Consider the following 23023-nt stretch of genomic DNA (forward strand, 5'->3'; position numbering starts at 1 on the left):
AAGATTGAGAGTATTTGTTCATTTCAGCAAGAAAATGTTTACTTAGGAATAGCAAGAATTAACCATCAGCTAGGTAACCAAGGATGAGAACTAGTTTCCCAGACAGAGGATGTAAGGCATTCAAAACAAGGAAAAGATGTATGCAGAGGAAGCTGTTAGGATTCTTTTACTGCAAGATACTAAGCTAGAGCAGTGAGCATCCTGAAATAAACTGAAAGGTATACAAGAAGTCATGAAGGTTTTGATTCTTCTCTTGAGGTTTTCTATTTACTTGGCAGATCAACTGTTTTAAAACTTTTATTTAGAACGAAGCTTTATGGAGCAGATAGTATTATTTACTCATGATCTCCTATGACCTCTGTGCCCTTGCCATGGTTTCACTATGGGTTTAGCATGCTTCTTGACTGTGACATCATAGGTCAATGTCATTTGAACAGATAGGAGATGAGCAAACTTTGACAGGTACTTGTATTATTTTATCTCTCTTTAGGGCATCTGCAGGCTTCATGGGAAGAGCAAGTCACAAAACGCCACTCGTGCCAAAAAACATGTGAAGAAAACCTGAATTACCTTTCACAAAACCACTCAGCAAATCCAAAAGCCTATGAACAAAGAAAATGTTTGTCACTGTAAGATACTGACATTGAAAGATGCTTGTTACATACATAGCATTATTACTTCAATTGTTGACGAATGCTTTTTCTTTAACTGTAATTTTAGCTGAGCCTAATTTATAAAATATGCAAAGCCAAATTGTTAGAGTTGATTGGCAGTGAGAGGCTCAAAACACTCTTTGGTTAGCTTCTCTTTTACCTCTTCCTGATGCCCCTGGTTTAAAGGAAATTTGATTGTTAGTTGGGAATATAAAAGAATTCTAAGAGGAGGAGTAACAATCAAATGTCTGACTGTGCACATTGTACATGTTTAGGGCCACTTTAGTAGCAGGAGGATGAATGGAAAACGATACCAATGGGCAGAGAGAATGCTGAAGTACAAGAGACAGACGCTAAAGACCTGAACTAAGTGACAAGAGAATAAGAAAAAAGGGGAATTTAAGACATTTTAGCAGGGTAGCCAATCTGACTAGAATATCAATGGGAAAAGTAACCAGGAAATGGTCCCCACCTGCACTGTGGTATTAATTCATACCCTTAAACAACAAAGATTTAATATTTCCACCTTATCACATGTCTGTCTTATCACCTGTGGCAGAATAATAAAGTGACTTATTGAACATCTATGTATCAGACGGTAACAGATGAGCACTATAGCAGAGGAAAGATTTCTTTTCTCATTCTTTGCAAGATTCATGGCTGAGGCCCTATAATAAAAGAAAGATTAACAAGAGAAAAGCATAAAAATTTATTTAATATAAGTTTTAAGTGGCACAGGAACCTTCGTAAGTAAATGAGAACCTAAAGAAGTAGATAGACGTGTATTTTCTACGTTACTTTTGATTTTAAAAAGTAAATGGTCATGAAGAAATATGATAAGAAATTAACAAACAGATTGGGGGCAGGGGTTAGCAAGTCCTTTTTGAGATTCTTCTCCATGTACCTATGTCTTCAAAGATAAAAATATTCCTTTCCTTGGGTATAGGAATGGCACTTCTCAAATGTAGGTCTTATGAATTGCTTCAAGGAAGAAAGGCAAGAGGAAAGTGAAAGAGCCTTCCTGATTCTGCTGTTTTCTCAAATGCCAAGGTGCCATATTTTGGGGTAGCATGGTCTGAACCTCATCAGTACAGGGAAAAAATACATGATACACGAGGAAAATGGAATAAAATAATGAAAACTTGATAACCAGGCGATATTAATAAGTTATATATCATTAAATTTTTCTCTTGTTTACATATCAATTAGATAAGATTAAGAAAGATGATGATGAAAACGATGATTCTTTTAAAATCATGATTTCTCTAAGAGAAGAAACTACAAAAACATTAGCCTGATAGACTTAAATTAGAAAGTATCATATAATATTTTTGAAATAAGGAAATTATTTTAGTGATCAGTAAACACATGGGCTCTGGCATTAAAATAGCAGCTAAAAAGAAGAAAATATGCAGTTGGATAGACTTTTTGGTTTACATGAACTCTCAACAACTACCCTCTCAAGCAGTCAGGCTCTACACACGTCAATCTCTCAGGAATGGTGTTAGTCAAGCGAGAATCCTGAGCAGTGGCCGCCATATGGAAACAATAAAGGGTCAAAGAGGAATTGGAGACAAGTGCTCCTGCTCAGGAAAATCTCAGTGGAGGCCAAAGGGTGTAATCGTCTGGTTCCCTAATTTATCTTCTTGTAACAGCACCCTTAGATCTCAATGCTGAATCAGAGCACTAAGCATCACTTCAAGAAAGTAAGTGCTTAGCCGTGGATCACAGGGCAGGTCTGCTTTGATGCTCAGGGTTTGCAGACTGGTGAATTGGAAGCTTGAAGTTTTCACATTGAAGGAAACAACTTTGATATAAGCCTTGGGGCTGAAATATCAAGAAAGGACTTCTGAGAATCAATTGATGATAAAAGCTCTATCCTGTTTTAACTTACTTTTGTGTGTGTGAAAAGAATGATACCAATTATTCTGTTTGCTAAGCTGGTTGGTTGTTCCTGTGGGAGGATACCCATACTCTATAGTAAAGGGATGCTAACCCAAAGAGCGATGTCTAATGAAACCTTTAACGTAAGGAAATATCACCAAGAACCTTAGAACCTTCAGAATTGTTTCCACGTAAGTGATATTAGATAGAATAGAAAGCATAAATATTCAGCTGCTTTATGTAATGCACAAATAATGGGGTAAGAGATCCTCTCATATTGAATAGTATGAACTAATGCAATTGGTTGCCAGCAATGAGAATCTCCAGAAAAAAATCTCACTGATCTTAAAACTCAGAGGAAATGTATTTGAGAGTATTAGAATAAATTTTCTAAGACTAGAAAAAAAGATGCTAGTTTGTTCAAATTTCAATGGTTATACTAAAATATTTGTTCAAATACATATTACTCAGTGTCTTCCTGAAAGCCTAAAAACTTTAAAATTATATATTATTATATTTATATACGACATAAATTCAATATTTTTGGAGAAATTGTATGCCCAAGCCATATGCACTTTAATATAGTGATGTTATATTAATCAACACACTTAAAGATGTCTAGGTACAGGAGGGCTTGTTCACATCTGACCTCATTTTGCTAGTTTATAAAATATAAAGATTAGATTAAACAAATTTTAAGGTCCCCTCCCACATTAGAACTATAGGATATTGAATACCAAATGGCTAAATTGTATCATTAAGTTATGTAAACATTTCAAAAACTTTTGCTATTTTGATATATTATATTGTTACTTTACATGTTTACAGCAGAATTCTCATAAAAATCCATACAGTATATTAGAACTCTATGAAAATGTATGTCTGGACAAATCCTCATTTTTAAAATGGAGAAAACAGACATTTTACAAATGGGTGTAGTAAATGTTTTCTGATTAGATGAAATATTAAAATTATCAGGTGATATTTGATAGAATATCACCAGATTAAAAAACATGAGAGATTGTAAATTCTAAGTTTACTCCACGTTTAAAATTATAGTTATAGGTTTGCCTAAGATTATTATAGTAATATGCTGTCCTCTGACTTGAAAATAACAATAGTTACCATAGCACCTTAATTAAAAATTGTAAACAATTATTTCATCACTTTAATTACAAATCCTACGTAATTATTTTAGGCAGTAAAATAGTAAAAAAAATCTTAACTTTTAAAGTAAGCAAGCATGAAAGATGGAAAAAACAGTACATTCCCAAAGACTATCGTTTCAGGCAAATTTAAATAGAATTCAAGACGCTTGTCAGACACTTTAGATACATATTTAAAAAGTCAATTCCAAATCCATGAAGGTTTCTAAGATCGTTTATTATTCTATACTGATCATTACAATCATTATAAACATGAACCCATTAATACACTAAAACTGCTTTTGTCAAGATTGCCAATGTCTTCTACATAGCTAAGTTTAATGGTGAATCTTAGTTCTTATCTTACTATCGGCAGCATTTTTAGCACAGGTGATCACTCCTCTCTCCTTGCAACACTTTTGACACTTGGTTTCCAAGATTTTCTACTCTCCTGGATTTCTTTTGACCTCACTATTCCATTCATTTCTTGTTTTTCACCTCCTTGATCTCTTAAAATTGGAGTGCCAACAGGCTTTTTCCTTGTTTCTCTTCTTTGCTCTCAACATTCACTTCTTGCTCGCTCATCCCTTCTTTTGCCTTTAATACAATCTATATGGTGACAATTTTTAAATTCATATTTTTGATTCAAAACTTTCCCCTGAATACTTCAACCGAATGTGTAAACACACACACACACACACACACACACACACACACACACACACACAGGTTCATCTGTAACATCTCCACTTTGGTGTCCAATAGATAGCTAACATAAAAGAAAATTAAAAGTGATCTTCAGATAGTCAGATAGTCTTCCTAAAACATATATATTTTACCACTATCTACTTTACCATGTAAACTTACATTTGTTTTTCAAGGAACAGTAGTCATTAGATATTTTCAAAGGACATTCCAAGACATTTGCGTATCCTTTAATTCACAAATTCTGTGATAGCATATAACTTCTCTCTTAAAATTCAGAATAATATGGCTGAAAGTTTAACTAGGCCAGTCAAACCCTCAATGAGAATTACTGCAAATATTAAAATGTGTGGAAAACAATGTTGTCTCCTTGAGAATGGCTGCTAAATTACTCTACCAACACTAGAATATGTGCTCAGGGTATGTGACTCAGATTTGTGGATGTACCATTACTATAACTATTAGTAGGCTTTCAGAGTCATTCACAAATGATGATAATTCTAATTCTTATATGCCTACAAGCTCCTAAAGTATTAATTAAATTATGCATGAAATTTGAGCATGGATTAGCAACTATAATGTTACTTACCCATGTATGTCTTTAGGAGCAATTAAATCTCTAATCCATCCCTGACGAATCCAGTTCACAAAAATATTTCTCTCTTCTGAACTTCCAAAACAAATAATATTTATACAACATATATAAGAGAGTTGTCAAATACCTCAGTAGAGTCTTGAATCGAAGTCCCTTTATTAACTACATTCTCAGATGAAAGCATGAGATTAAGAAAGATGAAACAATTTACCAAAGCAAAGTGATAAACGCTCTTTATATTTTACTTTCATACTTAAACTGACCCCATTTTAATAACTCTCAATAATAAACAGTTCAAAATAATTAGAATACCTAAAATCAGACTACTAGTGTCTGATGAAGTATTACAATGTTAAGACACTGATAAGAATGATTTGATAAACATCTTTTGATTTGTGGATTACAATAGCTATGTAGTAGACAACACAGTAAGTCTAACAACCAACATAAAATCAGTATTAAAAGTTCAAAATTTAAAAGACAAATCTTCTTTGAATGTATTGTCATATACGTTAATCTTACCACAAAAAAATTGGAAGTGACAATTAGTACTATTATCTATGTAAAAAAAAAAAAAATAGGGGTAAGTTTCTAGAGAAAAATTTCAAAAACCTAAACATTTACCTAAGAACTTTCTTCACTGAGATCACTTCACACACAAAAAGAATACTCTAACAGTAATTTAGGTGAAAATTAATTTCCAAGTTTAGTTAAAACAAGATATTTCTTGAAATGAATTTATGAGATCATTTGAAATGGTCATTTAATAGTATCACAACACTAACAAGAATTAATCTGAATATTATTTCACCTAGAAACCATATTGTATGTAACAATGAGAAAAAGTTGCTCACAGAATTTGAAGAATTACTGGCAAAAAAAAAAAAACGTAACTGCTTGAAATAAAGTTTTAAATATAAGCCCACATGCATAAAATACACTATAAGACATAGATGTAAATTGACTTTTTTTCCCCACAACTATCACAGGCAAGAGAAGAACTAATTGAAAACCAATAAATTAAGTACAGTGCAGCAAGCAGTCTCTAGCTAACTCAGCCTATACATCAATAGGTCATTGTCAGTTAATTAAGTGAAGGCATAATCAGCTTAATTTATGTAGTTTATGGGAGTTAATGATATCATAGTATAGTACCTGACGTCTGACTCGTCCATATAACTTGTTTTATCCATTCAGTTCATTCTGTTGTTCCTCAGAACACTTTGTTTCTGTAGCCCACTGTCTATGCTTGTCTTCCTACAGATGATTGAAAATTTTACACTTAACGAAAACAAAAGAACACTTAAACAAGTTATTTAAAAAAACAACCAGATATTATAGCCAATTATTGTGTATTGCATAAAGTAAAAAACTGTAAAAATAAGAAGTTTTTTAAGAAATAAAAGTGAATATTGAATTAGTATTTGTGTAAATGCACATCATATGCACATAGAGTTACTGAAAAGATAAACTGGTTAAGGAATTACAAAACATTGTGCAGTCATAAAATGTGCATAAGCATGAACTTGAGAGATGTTAAGAATTTACTGGCATATTTGTTAGCTGTGTTGCATTTCAACATTAGATTTTATACCTGCTGGTGGACGATCTTCTTTCTCAGGCACAGAGTTCTTTTCCAATGTCTCTGAAGCTCATCTCTTTTCTGAAGCTGCAAGTTTACACACAAAGACAAACCACAATGTCAACCAATTGGACCTAACTTAAGGAACCTAGGAGATCGATTTGTAAAGCAAAGAATGAACAGGACCCTATTTCTGAAGTACGTTGCTCAAACTGCTCTTTCATTAAAAGATGCTCTTTCTTATTGATTTTGGCTTAAGTAATGAGAAAGCTTATCCAAAAATCTTTAGCATTGGGCTCAAGTTAAGGAAATCAATACAGTCATTTCCCATTTGAACTGCATATGTGAGTTTTATGTACGAGAGACAAGACAAAGCCAAATTCAGATAAATCAATAGCATTGTCAATAGAACATGAAGCTGACAAATGGCGTTTTTCAGCAATTAAAGCAAGCTGTAAACACACAAAGACTAATCAATTACAATGTTTTGCCATTAACAGTTTTTAATTGGTATAAGAGTTATATGTGAATGTGACTCTTCAGAAATGAAGATAACTTATTTCAGTATTCTATAGGATCATTTCACTAATGTTTTTGTGTGTGTGTGAACACACGGATAGTTTTATAGCTTTCAAATTTAAGACCTTAATTAGGCAGAATGTATTTTAATATTAAGTAGTCTATGTAAGTTATTGAAATATTTTATAAATAGACTAAGTGTGTACATAGTGCATCTTTTTTTAGAATATGCTACTTTAAACACTTTTAACTTTTCAAAGCATTTTAACACATTTTTGTATCTATTAATTTAAGAAATTAAAACAACTTGTAATTAAGTCAAATGACAGCACTATTCCTAAACTTCAGGAATTAAAGCATAAGTTAATACATATTTTTTTACAGATTATGTTCTTCAAAATCTTTTAAAAGTTATTTTGGCTATACATAAAGAAACCTAGCATTCATTCAAATGTATTTTTTAAATTCTTTGTATCAATGATAAATTGTAATAAAAATACTGAGCCATTATAGATGCCATTACTCTAAAGTATTCATGAAAACTGCTGTACAGATAGCCAAATATAATTCATAATCCACTAAGATAGGCATATCATTAAAACGTAGATAAAACCTTTGTTTTTAATAAAAAATGGTATAACAAAAGTAAAAGGTTAATTGAAAAGCAAAATAAACTACCGAGTTTAGTAAGGCACATTACCTAGATTAACAGAAATCAATGAAATCATTAAAACAATTAATAACTTAGAGCTCCATTCAGACTAAGATAAACTCTGTGGCTATTAGAATGCGGATACAAGGCTACAGAGACATATCTATTCTGACTGGGTAATTTCCTCTTCTCTGTAACAGTTTAGTAATATATGCAACTGGCATTATATAGCCACCCATTTCTTCCTGTGAGACGAGATCTTCCATACTTTTTACTCTCTATGCTATGTGCAATATAAGAATTACAGACTTTACAGAAAGGCACATATTTCCCCTCAGTGTTCAAGATCTAAAATGGCCCATTATAGCATCAGTAGTATTAATCAAAGTCTCACAATTGTTCAGCCTGGATAGAAAATGTCCAGAATTCTATTCATCCTCCAATCTTAAACAGAGATGTATATACAATGAAAGTAGGCACAGGAGCCTTCTAAATGACCTTCAGGTATTTAGAAGATATCCAAAGCCATAAGGCGCTTCTCTGAATATCATATTTGGGGAAGAAGTGAAAAATAAGCAAACTCTTATATCTTCAGGAGTTATCTGAAAATAACAATTATAATTACAGATGTTCTCCTTTTGACTGATATATAAATAAAAAGTGACACTCTAGAAACAGAACAGAAATGTAAGCTAGTGTGATAAAATAGAAAAATATTGCTTGCATTTTAACCCTTATTCCAAAACTTTTGCTTTGACCTAAAGGAGGTGTTTGTCTTAGTTCTACGAAACAAAAAACACAGATGACATTTTCAAATGATTTAAGAATCATTGCCTCTCTCAATGCTAAGACACATGTTTATATACTGTTTGACTTTTTTCATTGAGATTAACATAAAAAAATAAGCGTGTTCATTGATAGCAATATAACCATGGAATAAGTCATTATTTCAGATTAAAAATGTTATATTTAATAGGGGAAAAGGTGACCTTATTAAAGAAAAGCAATCTTAGTATTTTAATCTCTAACTAAATAAATGCAAATTATTAGTATTTGAGAAACTAAATGTAAGCAACCAAAAACTGAAATCTTGTTTTTGAAATGAATTCTGATGAATGATGCCACCGAAGAATGTTTTATACAGAAATCTAAGAAAACACGTGAACAGTTTCTAAAATATCAAAAAACTGAAGAGAACAGAGTACACTAAAATGAAAAATGTTTGTACTTAATACCATATTTTAGGAAATGAAATATCTCAGTCTAATTACTTAGCAGAATTCACATGGAAAATGTGTATAACTTAGGCAAAATCTTACAAAATCGACAGATGCAAATTTAATGAATTGCTATAATACACAAAAACTGAATTGCACCTGGGCTCTGGAGGCAGACAGATATTGGGTTAACATCCCAGTTCTCCCATTTGTTAGTTCTGGTGACCTTTTTCACTGTTCTCTGACAGTTTCCTTTTCTAAAAAAGAGCAGGAAATAGTAGAACATTCCTATAGGGTTATTGTGAGAATTAGTTCAGATAACACATGTTATACCTGGTAGAGTGCCTAGTACATAGTAAGTGTATGCTAAATACTTCTTGGCCAAATAAAAAAAATAATAAAAATATCTCGTGATAATGCAAAACTAATAAAATACTGAAATTTCAAAGTATACTGTCAATCAACTCATTATGTGAATGTAATTAAGAAAACATTTTTTATTGTATCTGCAAAAAATGTATCTGGAATAACCCTACTAACAAGTATTCAAATAGCTATGGATTCATTTGATCACTCATTCACTCAACAAACTCAGGATGAATACCATACATCAGACACAAGATGCTTAACCTGCCATAAGACAGAATTTTTAAAGTGGCACTCAACAGAATCATTTTAAAAATAACTGAGAATGATGAAGCATGTCTTGTAGTTAATGCCAAAATAATACATATGAAATAATAATTTGTTAAGCACCATTACTCAGAGAGCAAAATCAGGTGACAGTTACCTCTCCTAACTTTCTGTTTCTGCCCTGGCTCAGAGTTCACTGGAACGTAAACACAAGAAGAACCGAGACTCAATCTTCTCTTCCAGCAATGGGTATATGACCAGAAGCCTGTCTCTAAAGTCAGATATTGTGTCCTCAAATACAAAATACAGAAAATAATACCAGCTTTTGTTTTATAGTTGGGTTGAGAATTCAAAAAACATATAAAGATAACCCTATAACCTCTAAAGAGCTAAAGAGTTATGCAATTATTATTGTTTTCATTTTTTTCTTTTTATTTTCTTTCTTTTTTTTTTTTTTTTTCCTTGAGATGAGGTATTACTCTGTTGTCCAGGCTGAAGTGCAGTGGCACGATCAAAGCTCACTGCAACCTCTGACTCCTGGGTTCAAGCGATTCTCATGCCTCAGCCTCGCCCGTAGCTGGGATTACAGGCATCTGCCACCATGCCCGGATAATTTTTTGTATTTTCAGTACAGACAGGATTTCACCATAATGGCTAAGTTGGTCTTGAACTCCTGATCTCAGGTGATCCACCTGCCTTGGCCTCCCAAAGTGCTGGGATTAGAAGCATGAGCCACCACATCCAATCTATTATTCTTAATAGAAAATGTAAGCAGAATTTCATATTTTTATTCTCCCAGCTATACTGAGTACCATACAGATTGCAGAAGGACTATTTATGCATTCCCTCTTCTCCATGATGTGAACTGCTATAGCTTTCTCCATCTGCATCTAAACCAACTCTTACTTCAAGACTAAGCTCAGACAGATCTTCTTTTAGGAATCCTTTCATGATCTTCTCTCCCTACTCACTATTGACTCAAGTTCTATATCTGTGTGCTCCTAAAATTCCCTGTTATCCCTCTATAAGACTACTTCCACTATTTTGTAATTGCCTTTTTACTTGTTTTCCAACATTACTAAACTGGAATTTCCTGAAAACAGGAACCCAATCTTACTTGTTTTTGTATATCTGATATGATAATTATTCCAATAAAAATTTGTTGGTTGCATTAATAAATGAATTAATACTATGCCAGTGAACCAATTTTTTAGGGATTACTATATACTACACACACTTCCAAGCATTTAACATAAATTATCTCATTTTATTTTCAAAAAGAACTCTCTAAGATAATAAGTATGGATACTATTGAGAGATTAGGTATAAGAAAGTAAGTAATGGCCAAAATCACACAGATGTTAAATGGTGAATCTGAGATTCCAAGTTCTCTTAGTCATTATACTAACTGCCTCCATCCAGACAACTCTTAATTGTACAGGTTCAGAAACTGTGTTTTATCATTTTTGCACAAAACAATAGGTCCTGATTTACTAACAGGTATGACAGAATTTCATACAAAATTAATAAATTTTATTAATTTCTAATAATGTATAGAAATGGTAAGTAGGCCAGCCAGGATAGTATTTTCTGCACTTCATGTTCTCATTTTTAAAAGGCTATTTAAGACATTAAACTTGTTTATTTATTTAACAGATATTATTAAGCACCTATTATGTAATAGGTGTTTGAGATAAAACAGTAAACTAGATGAGAGAAAAAAATATTTTTCCACTTCTCAGTAATGGGAATTACTCAGAAATTCCATTTCTGGACCACCACTACCAAGGCAGTCTGCCATTACTAAGAATATATATATATATATATATATATATATATATATATATATTATGACGTTTATAGTCTAGCTAACTCTTATTTGGCACTTACTATGTGCCAGGAACTGTTCTCAGTACTTTATATTCATTTATGTAATATTGAATACATATAAAGTACTAAGTACTTCTACTAAGTACTTTATACATATTCATTTATGTAATATTTATAAAAACTCTATGACATTTGTATAATTATTACCCTAATTTTATAAATATGGACACTGAGGTAAAAGGGGTTTTAGTAACTTGCCCAAGATTGCAGCTTTGAGATCTGGACTCAATGTTTGAGTCACAATGAACTTGAAATTAGGCAAGGGAACAGTATGTTAGTGGATCACATCATGCAGTCCAATGGCTGGATGGTAGGGACTCTGCTATAGAACAATGATTGCCAGGAGTACCAAATCACTGGCTCCTTCACTCACTGCATCTTGTTCCCTGTGTTGTGCTGCACACTTGCCAGCCAACTTTCATATTCATCCATCAAAATTACCTCATGCCTTGAAAGGTGTAATACAATCAAGTTGGCTACGGTTTCTTTATGTGAATTACTGGTTAAAATAAGACGGAGTCCATTGTACACATTTCCCAGGGTGGAAGAGATAGTTTATGCGTCATTATTTTAAATCTAGAACAGTCTCAATTTTATAGTTTCAGAGTATAGAGGCTCCCAGCCTTTAACTACAACTATTGCATAAACTGGAACCAGAAATAAGCTTTTATATTAGTAAATCACTTATAGCACTGAATTTTGTCTTTTGAGATCATTGCTAGCACATGGTGTCAGCAAAGGCACAGGAAAGTTTTCATTACGGGCTTTTTGTTTAGTGATATTTAAATATAATTTATATAATATAAATATATAAATTATTAATATATTATCTTATATGTATGTAAATACTATTTCATCAATTACACACTTGCTACATTCTACAGTGAAATAGCACCATTACCCAGAGCTATTTTGTTTTTCAGCCCTCCTCAAAATTATATCTTCTTAATGGTTGCAGTAACATTGTATCTGAATTGAAAATTTGAAATCTAAAATTTTAGTAGCACTTTACATTAAATACAAACAAAAACTGATTAAAGATGTCTCCTTGGAAAATTATTTAAATATGTACTTATACTTCTTTTCTGTTCAGGTTGTTCTCTGTGACTCTCTTTTCTTTTTTTCTTAAGGTATGTTAGTCCCATTCAATTTCCTTCTCAGTACTCCACTAACACTTCCTCTCAATTCCAACTTAATCTCCTATCTGCTTTCCCATTAACCTTTAATATACACACTTGCTATCTCCTCTTTACTTCCTATCTGGCCCATTCATCTCTCATTTCTTTCCTAATATAATAGATGTGAGAGAGGAAACTCAATTCTCTAGAAAACAAATACAAAAATTAAGGTCTCAGAGATTAGAAAACAGTACAACTCAATTGTACTACTTGAACACTAACATATTTACGTATCATTTTTTCTCACATTTTTTTCACCTTCCTTTCCTAAACAAATATTTTAAGAAATAAAAGTCGCGTGCTAATTTGTAATTCCTCTTTGCTCCGTCAGCTGCAATTTCTCTAAACTGCTCTTGAAATCACCTGTTCAAAGGATATAAGTACCTCTGGAATTTATCATTGTACCTCTAGTACCTACTAGAGTGATTGCCACAAAGTAGTCCTTCAATGAGTGATGAACAGAACTGAAATAAGTAAGTTTAATACTTGATAGGAAAATAAATAGTTAAATTAAAGGAGAAACTGCTGTTCATACTAGCTGGCATGAGAAGGACAGAGTTGGATGAGAGCAGTCAGTACTCACAACTTTATCCTGCTATCCAACCTCTCCTCTCTCATTATCTTTTCCATATCGCCTAGGCTATCTATAGTTACAGGCTCAAAGACTCAAGCAGCTGAGGGTATAATGAGTTGCTTGGTTTTGATCCTAAGTAAATGGTGACTCAAATCTAACATTTACCTGAAATAAAAATCTAAATTTAAAGCTCTCTTTAATGATTTTGCTTTTCTATTATTCCTAGCTCCTTGTAACAGATTTTAATGCACACTGTTTGAATGAAATCCTCACATACTTCCCATACAATTTGTAAAATTTGTATGTGAAGTTAGAAGTGCAAGTAACGCCACAGATCAGGCAGAACAGTGGTTTTCAAATTGGACTTTTTCAGGGGCTCCTTTCAGGGGTTTTGAGTTTCCCACTCCCTTCTCCACAGTTTAATCAGAGAAGATCCGGTTTACTTTATACCTTTGACTTCAGTGTGCATTTTTATTTGCAGAGAGAAATCTGTTATCATAAATTGTGAAATCAACCAAGCTAATTCAACCTTACCATCTAAAAATGAATAAAATCAGAACTAGGAACAGCAATAATTGACACTTCAAAAACAAACTGGTAGCAGAACCAAAATTTGAACAACTAAAATAACAATGAAGGTCCTTAATTCACCAGGAATCTTTCTCTTTCTGGTTTACTATTGGAGAGTATAGAATAGTTGATTTAAAAAAATGCATATTGGACAATATAGTAAAAAAAAATTATTCTACTATAAATGTTTGCATTACTCAGAGTAAATCTCCTTCCAAAAGTTAATTAAATCAAGTTTTGGATTAACATATAGTAAAAAAAATGAAAGACATGTAAGACAATATGTTTAACTTAATAAATGAACTAATTTCATATCAGAGAATAGAAATCCATATATGATGCAGTGGGGCCATGTGGTCAGAGCAGAGAATACAGTCATGTGTCACTTTAGATGTGGATTCATTCTGAGTAATGCATCATTAGGTGATTTTGTCATTGTACAAACATCTTAGAATAAACTTACACAAACCTAGGTGTCATAGCCTATTGCTCGTAGGCTACAAACTTACACTGAATACTCACGCAATTGCAACACAGCAGTAAGCATTTGTGTATCTAAATATATCTAAACAGAGAAAAGGTACAGTAAAACTATAATACCAGAGATAAAATATGGTGCACCTGTAAAGGGCATTTACCATGAATGAAGTTTGCAGGACTGAAAGTTGCTTTGAGTGAGTCAGTGAGTGGGTGGTGAGTGAATATGGAGGCCTAGAACATTACTATACCTTACTGTAGACTATATAAACCCTGTACACTTAGGTTGAATTAAATTTATTTTTTAATTAATTGCCCTATAATGTTACAATGGCTATGATGTCACTAAGTGATACCTATTTTTCAGCTCCCTTATAATCTTATGGGCGCACCGTAATATATGCTGTTCATTGTTGACCAAAATATTCTTGTGTGGCGCAAGACAGTACTTCTACAAGTTAAATTATATTAATGTTGGCGACTGATAAATACTGTGTAATAACAGTCAGATATAAGTACAGGTTGAGATAGACAGCTTAATTCTTAGAGTTCACTATGGTCAAGTCTGAAGTAGAATGCAGCATTCCAACAGGAAAAGCTTAAAGCAAAGAGACAGTTTTGCATTTGTTCACCAACAAAAGTAAGGCCCTGAGTCAAAGACAATTGGTAGCATGGATAGGTATTCGAATGCTATGGATTTGTGGGCATTCTAAGGGACATAAATTTTCAGGACCTACCAAACTGTCCTTACCCCTAAGCCATTACACTGACCATTTAAAAGGGGCCTTTTTTTATTAGTCACTATAAAACGAATCATCTTCATTCCTTTTGAATCCACTATACAATAAAAAGACTTTATCCCCTAAGTTTAGCAATTTGTTTGCTTGCCAACATAGTCCCAATATTTACTATAATTTTATGAGAAATGTGAAAATTTAATCAATCAGATATAAAAACACTCTCTATGTGCTTATATGTGTTGTTCCTATTTTTCTTTGTTTTGTTTTTTGCTATTATGTTCCTTTTACCTGATAAATTTCCATTCTCTTCAGGATCAACACCTTCACATATTCATTATATTAAAGAAAAAAAGCTCAAAATTCAGATTAAGGAGGATTTGTTTTACCCAGAGTAAAATTCACACTATATGACATTTTCCAAAACGTGTGGAATAAAGCAATCTGGGCTGTAGCACACAGTTTAGCCACATTGTTAAGCCATCATCAGTACCTTAATAAGGAATTTATACAGTATCATCCATCCTATATAAATATTATAGCAAACTCTTAAGAAATTCTCACTACAAAATTCAGATTCAATTAATCTTAATATATATTTACATGTATAAAAGTTAAAGATAAAAAATGTACTTCAAATATTGTTAAAGATAGCTGCATGAACTAACCCAATTTTTTTGCTCAGAAGGAGGATCAAGAGGAAAAATATAAAATTGCATGTCATAAGGAACTGTTGAATACTCCAGTTATAGCACATCATTAAATGAATGGTGAGGAAACAAAAAAATAATCCTTTGATTTTAAATTTCAATGGACTAGATCACCAAAATTTATTTCAGTTTCCAATTTTGCCAATATTGTGTTCTTTTCTTAAAAAAATATCTTCTGAAAATTTTTACATTTCCTGCAAATGGACTTAGAATGAGATCCTCCAGGTCACATGACTTGTTTTGCAAGTTTTCTTTTGTTTTGTTTTTCCTAACCTTTATTTTAGGTTCAGGGGGTACATGTGCAGGTTTGTTACCCATGTAAATTGTGTGTGCAGGAATTTGTTGTACAGATTACGTCGCTCACCAGGTAATGAACCTGGTGCCATATAGATAGCTTTTCAATACCCACTCTCCTTCTGCCCTCCATCCTCATGTAGGCCCTGTTGTCTGTCTGTTGTTACCTTCATAGTGTCCATATGTGCTCAGCGTTTAGCTCCCACTTATAAGTGATAACATGCAGTATTTGGTTTTCTGTTCCTGTGTTAACTTACTTAGGATAATGGCCTCCTGCTGCACCCATGTTACTGCAAAAGATATGGTTTCACTCTTTTTTAATGGCTGTGTAGTATTTCATGGTATATATGTACCACATTTTCTTTATTCGGTCCACCATTGATGGGCACTAGACTGACTCCATGTTTTTGCTATTGTGAATAGTGTTGCAATGAGCCTATGTGCCTATGTGTCTTTATTGTAGAATGATTTATTTTACTTTGGTTATATATCCAGTAATAGGATTGTTGTGTCTAATGGTAGATCTGTTTTAAGTTCATTGAGAAATTTCCAAACTGAATTCCACAGCAGCTTAACTAATGTACATTCCCACCAGCAGTATATAAGCTTTCCCTTTTCTCCACAACCTCACTAGCATCTGTTATTTTTTGACTTTCTAATAATGGCCATTCTGACTGATGTGGGATGGTATCACATTGTGGTTTGATTTGCATTTCTCTAATGATTAATGATGTTGAGCATTTTTACATGCTTGTTGGCCATGTGTATACCTTCTTTTGAGAAATATCTGTTCATGGTTTTTGCCCATTTTTAATGGGGTTGTTTGGGTTTTGTCTGTTAATTTGTATAAATTCCTTATAAATTTTGATATCAGACTTTTGTCTAATGTCTAGTTTGTAAATATTTTCTCCCATTCTCTAAGTTGTTTACTGTTGATAGATACTTTTGCTGTGCAGAAGATCTTTAGTTTAAGTCCCACTTGTCAATTTTTGTTTTTGTTTTGTTTACAATTGCTTGTGGAGTCTTTGTCATGAAATGTTTGCCAAGGCCTATGTCCATAATGGTATTTCCTAGATGTTCTTCTTGAGTTTGTAAAGTTTTACTTTTTACATTTAAGTCTTTAATCGCCATCTTTTTGTGTATGGTGAAAGGTAGGGGTCCAGATTTAGTCTTCTGACTATGGCTAGCCAGTTATCCCAGCACCATTTATTGAGCAGGGAGTTACTTACACATTACTTGTTATTGCTGACTTTGTTGAAGATCAGATAGTTGCAGGTGCACACAGATTTATTTCTGAGTTCTCTAACCTATTCTATTGGCCTAGGTGTCTGGTTTTGTAAGAGTACCAAGCTGTTTTGGTTACTGTAGTCATATAGCATACTTTGAAGTTGGGTAGTGTAATACTTCCAGTTTTGTTCTTTTTGTTTAGTATTGCTCTTGTTATTCTAGATCTTTTTTGCTTCCATATGAATTTTAGAATAGCTTTTTCTAGCTCTGAGAGGAATTGTGTTGGTGGCCTGATAGGAATAACATTAAATATGTAGATTGCTTTAGGCAGTATGGACATTTTAACAATATTTATTCTTCCTATCCATGAGCATGGAATATTTTCCCATTTGTTTGTATTATTTCTCATTTCTTTCCACAGTGTTTTGTAATTCTGTTTGCAGAGATCCAGCATCTCCCTGATTAGTTATATCCCTAGGTATTTCATTCTTTTTATGGCTATTGTTCATGAGACTACACTCTTGATTTGGCTGTCAGCTTCAATCTTATTGTTGTATAAGAATGCTATTGATTTTTGTACATTGATTTTGTATACTAACACTTTGCTGAAGTTATCAGATCCAGCAGACATTGAACAGAGACTATGGGGTTTTCTAGATACAAAATCATATTATCTGTGAAGTGAGATAGTTGGGCATCCTCTCTTTCAGTTTGGGTGCCTTATATTTCTTTTTCTTGCCTGATTGCTTTGGCTAGGGCTTCCACCACTATACTGAAAAGAAATGGTAAGGGTGGGCATCCTTATTATGCTCCATTTCTGAAGGGGAATGTTTCCAGCTTTTGCCCATTCAATATGATAAAAGGTGCAGGTTTGTCACAGATGGTTCTTACTATTTTCAGATATGTTCCTATGACGCTTAGCTTGTTGAGAATTTTTAACATTAAAAAACGTTGAATTTTATTGAAAGCCTTTTCTGCATGTGTTGAGAAGATCATATGGGTTTTGTCTGCATTTGTGTTTATGTGATGAATCACATTTATTGAATTTTACAGATTAAACTAACCTAGCATCCCAAAAATAAAGCCTACTTGATAATTTTGGACTGATGTTTGATGTGCTGCTGGATTCAAGTTGCTAGCATTTTGTTGAGGATATTTTCCATTTAAGTTCATCATGGATATTGGCCTGAAGTCCTCTTTTTCCTTTGTATCTTTGCTGGTTTCAGCATCAGAATGATGCTGGCATCATAGAATGAGTTAGAAGGAGTCCCTCCTACTCAATTTTCTAAAATAATTTCAGAAGGATTGCTACCAGCTCTTCTTTGTGCCACTGGTAAAATTGGGCAGTGAATTGACCTGGTCCTGGGATTTTACGGTTGGAAGTTTTTTTATTACTAATTTAATATTACTATTTGTCATTTGGTATGTTCAAGGTTTTAATTTCTTCCTTGTTCAATCTTGGAAGTTTGTCTATTTCCAGAAATTTATCCATTTCTTCTAGGTTTTTTAATTTGTGTGCATAGTGGTGTTAGTAATAGTCTCTGAGCGTTGTTTGTATTTCTAGAGGGTCAATGGCAATATCTGCTTTGTCATTTCTGATTGTGTTTACTTGAATTTTCTCTCTTTTTTTCTGTATTAATCTAGCTAGTGCTCCATCATCATCTTTAGTCTTTAAAAGAACAAACTTTTGATTCCGTTGATCTTTTATGTGGTTTCCACCTCTCAATTGTGTTCAGTTCAGCTCCGATTTTAGTTATGTCTTTTTTTCTGCTAGTTTTGGGGTTGGTTTGCTCTTGTTTTTCTAGTTCCTCTAAGAGTGATGTTAGGTTGTTAATTTGAGATTGTTGTAACTTTGTGATGTGGGTGTTTAGCACTATAAACTTTCCTCTTAACATTCCTTTACTTGTGTCCCAGAGAGTCTCATATTTTGTATCTTTGTTTTCATTCATTTCAAAGAATTTCTTGATTATGTCTTAATTTGTTAACTCAAAAGTCATTCAGTAGTAGACTGTTTAATTTTCAGGCAACAGTATGGTTTTTTGAGATATTGATAATGATTTCTATTTTCATTGTCCTGTGGTTTGAGCATAGTTGGTATGATTTCTGTTTTTCTGAATTTGTTGAACTCTTTGTTGTTAAGATCTCTACTCGTCCCAAGAAAATACTTTACTTCATCAAATTATTTCTTTTGTGCCCTCTTTGCCCAATGAAAGCTACAGCACACATTTAAAATTTTCTGTCCTGAACCATCTTAACTCTTTTCTCATAACACCAACATAAATCTATAAAACAGGTTAATAAAATCTACCTTCTAAAAAGAAATCCCAATTAAAACTAAAGATCAGTTACTACCAAAACCATTCTGATTAAACATGAAATTCATATAACTTCCATTCCATACTTCTTCTAGTATATTGAAAGGGAAGAATGTATTCCAGAAATATTAAGGAAGACATAAATTGATCAGATGTGGGTCTGAAAATGAATTATTTTGATGATTCTCAAATATCTGCCTTGAATAATTGGAGGAATGTAATTTCTGTCATGAATAAAGACCAATGACATTCTGATTCAATTTCCATTCTAGAAAAGTCAAAGCTATAGGGACATAGAACAGATCAGTGGTTGCCAGGGGCTAGAGGTGGGGGGAAAGATTTGATATAAAGGGCAGCATGAGGTAATCCTTAGGAATAATGAAACTATTCTATACATTGATTGCAGTGGTGTTTACATGTTTCTATGTAATGGTCAAAACTCATATAATTGTACATTAAAAAGAGTAAATTGTAGTATATGTAAGAGAAAACTGAAATAAAATAAAAATAAAAATAAGCAGTGCTTGGCAATGAATTATTTTAAGTGGAGATATATCTTTAGAATTAAATGAATGTCAGAATTATTACAGAGGAAAATATATAATTAATAAAGCACTGGAATAGAAACTTAACTAGAACAAAGAAAATAAGATTGTTGCAGGCTAGAAACAAGAAGGAAGTAAAAATATTGATTTGAAAGTGAAAGACATATAGTAAAGGTGATATCACCTAGCACCACCCCAGGTGTCTTATTTTTGAAAATTACTTCTGCTTTTCTACTTTTATACCGGATCAAAAAGTCATTTCCAGAGAGCTGCTGGTCTCTGTTGGTCCTGCTCTGATTATCTGGTTAGCGGAATTTTCACTGTTGAATATAGAAAGAGGTACATGAGAAATGTAATCTAAGGCAGGCAGCTCAGACAAATTTGATAGGTTACACAGTTTAGACAAAGAAGTAACAGTTACTGCATTCTGGTCATCTGCTTTACTGAATGAATAAGTCTTGCTGAATTTGTTTGTTAAAGTATCTAGACCTATCACAACCAAATCAAGGGGGAGACTATGGTCTTGGAGCACATCCCCTGTACATACATGCACCATCAGTGAGAGTTAGAAAACTGACCCTGCCCTTCCTCTGCAGAACTCAAACACTCTGCTTCCCACTCACACTCTCCTCTCCCCTCAGCAGTCACAGCATTGGTATCACTGCCTTTGGAACACCAGAACTAGTGGCATTATATCTTTTTTTCCATGCTAGTCAAGAACTAATTCTAATTCAGCTCTTGTCTCAGTCTCTTCTGACCAAGCACCTTTCTCTAGTCACCCATTTGTTGCGTCTGGTTTTATGACAAAAGTCTTTGAAGGAATCTATGCATAGCAGTTCTTTGTTTGTTTGTTTGTTTGTTTTTCCTGTTCTCTCTTAAATCCACTAAGTTAAGCTCTATTTCATTCATACAGCTGTAGTTACCAAATTCCATATCCCTCATTCTCTCTTTCTCTCTCTCTCTCTATATATATATGTGTGTGTGTGTGTGTGTGTGTGTGTATGTCTATACTATTAAGTATACATATATACTTAATAAACTCTCCTTATACATATATATACATGTATATGCTTAATAAACTCTCCTTTATACATATATATGTATACATATGTATACACATGTATATATGATATATATATATATACATATGTGTATATATATGTGCAAAGGGGAATTTATTAAGTATAACTCTCCTTTATACATATATGTATATACTTTATATATATATATATATGCTTTTATGTATATATGTATAAAAGAGAGTTTATTAAGTATTAACTTACATGATCACAAGGTCCCACAATAGGCTGTCTGCAGGCTGAGGAGCTAGGAGAGCCAGTCCAACTCTAAAACTGAAGAACTTACTCCAAAACTGAAGAACTTGAAGTCCTATGTTTGAGGGCAGGAAGCATCCAGCACAGGAGGAAAGTGTAGGTTGAGACGTTAGGCTAGTCTCTTTTTTTACATTTTTCTTCCTGCTTATATTCTAGCCACATTGGCAGCTAATTAGATTGTGCCCGCCCAGCTTAGGTAAGGGTGGGTCTACCTTTCCCAGCCCATTGACTCAAATGTCAATCTCTTTTGGCAAAACTCTCCCAGCCACACCCAGGATCAATACTTTATATCCTTTAATCCAATCAAGTTAACACTATTAACCATCACAAGCAATGACCTTCATTTTACTAAATACTATAGTCATTCCTCAGATTTCTTCCTATTTTATCAGTTAACAATATTTGACATAGTTAATTATTCTCTCCTCAAATTTGGTTTTTAAATGTATCTTCCAAAAAATCACACCCATGTAGATTTTCTACTACTTTTTTTTCCACTCCCCCTCAAAGTCTCCATCTCTGATTTTTAAATTTTGGAATGTTCTGAGGCTCAGTTCTTGAACCCATCTTCTATTCAGTCATTACACTGACAGTGCCATCTAGTTTACAGTTTCAAATACCATATATTTATACTGCCAACATGTAAATGTATATATTTTACCTAGACTCCCCATGAACGATGAACCCATATTCTCAAGAATTTTGACATCTTTAGTTGTTAAATTTTACCTCAAGCTTAACATATTTAAAATGCATCCATGATATTATCCTAAAACTGTTCCTCCTACTGTCTTCCCATCTTAGTTATTGGCAACTGCACTCTTCCAGTTAAAACTCTTGTTGTCTTTCTTGACTGAGCTTTCTCTCAATTCCCTTTCTAGTCTAATAACAAATCCTATGGTGTTGAATTCCAAAATATATTCAGAATTTTATTATATCTCACCTTCATCACCCTTAACTTATTTCAAACCACCAGTATCTCTTGCCAGTATTATGTCAATTAGACGTCTATAAGTCTTCCTGTTTCAGTGATATCATCCTTCAGTAGATTCCCATTTAGCAACATGGTGATCCTTTTAAAAGCTAATCCATATTATGTCACTCCCCTGCCAAAACTCTTCAATGAACTTTCATCTCAGAATAAAAGCCGGTCCTTAAAATGTTTTTCAGGCCCTAAATAATCTGGGAGCCATTACCTGTCTGAATGTGTCAGCTCCTACACTTTCACTCATTCACACTATTACAGTCACCAAATTCCTTGCTGCTTCCTTTATAGAATAGACCTGCTTTAAATATGCTGCTAAGTTTATACATTTTGCTTTCTCACTGGAGTTTTTCCCACAGTCTGATGGTTAGTTTCTTTTTTCTTCATTTGGATCTTCATTTAAAAGTCACTTTTGCAATGAGGTCTTCTTTGGCCGCTCACTCTAAAATTTAAGTAAGCAATATTGTTTTGCCATTTTTCTTGTCTTTGTGTGTTCTCTTTAGCATATATATTTGACATCATTATAAGGTTTATTGTCTCTCTCTCAGGAGAATTTAAAATTCATGGGAATAGATTTATTTTTAGCCTTTTTTTATTCATTG

General features: G+C 33.1%; 1 long non-coding RNA gene across 1 annotated transcript; it reads right to left on the reverse strand.

Moving 5' to 3' along the window:
* Nucleotides 1-236: 236 nt before the first annotated feature.
* Nucleotides 237-16390, reverse strand: LOC116531861. The gene is made up of 3 exons (XR_004260626.1): nt 16131-16390; nt 13258-13262; nt 237-247 (listed from the first exon to the last, which is right to left on the reverse strand). It is a non-coding gene; the product is annotated as an uncharacterized LOC116531861 (long non-coding RNA).
* Nucleotides 16391-23023: the final 6633 nt, after the last annotated feature.

Source organism: Sapajus apella, unplaced genomic scaffold, assembly GCF_009761245.1.
Source record: "Sapajus apella isolate SASKATOON/1434 unplaced genomic scaffold, GSC_monkey_1.0 scaffold3, whole genome shotgun sequence".
Classification (NCBI taxonomy): Eukaryota; Metazoa; Chordata; class Mammalia; order Primates; family Cebidae; genus Sapajus; species Sapajus apella.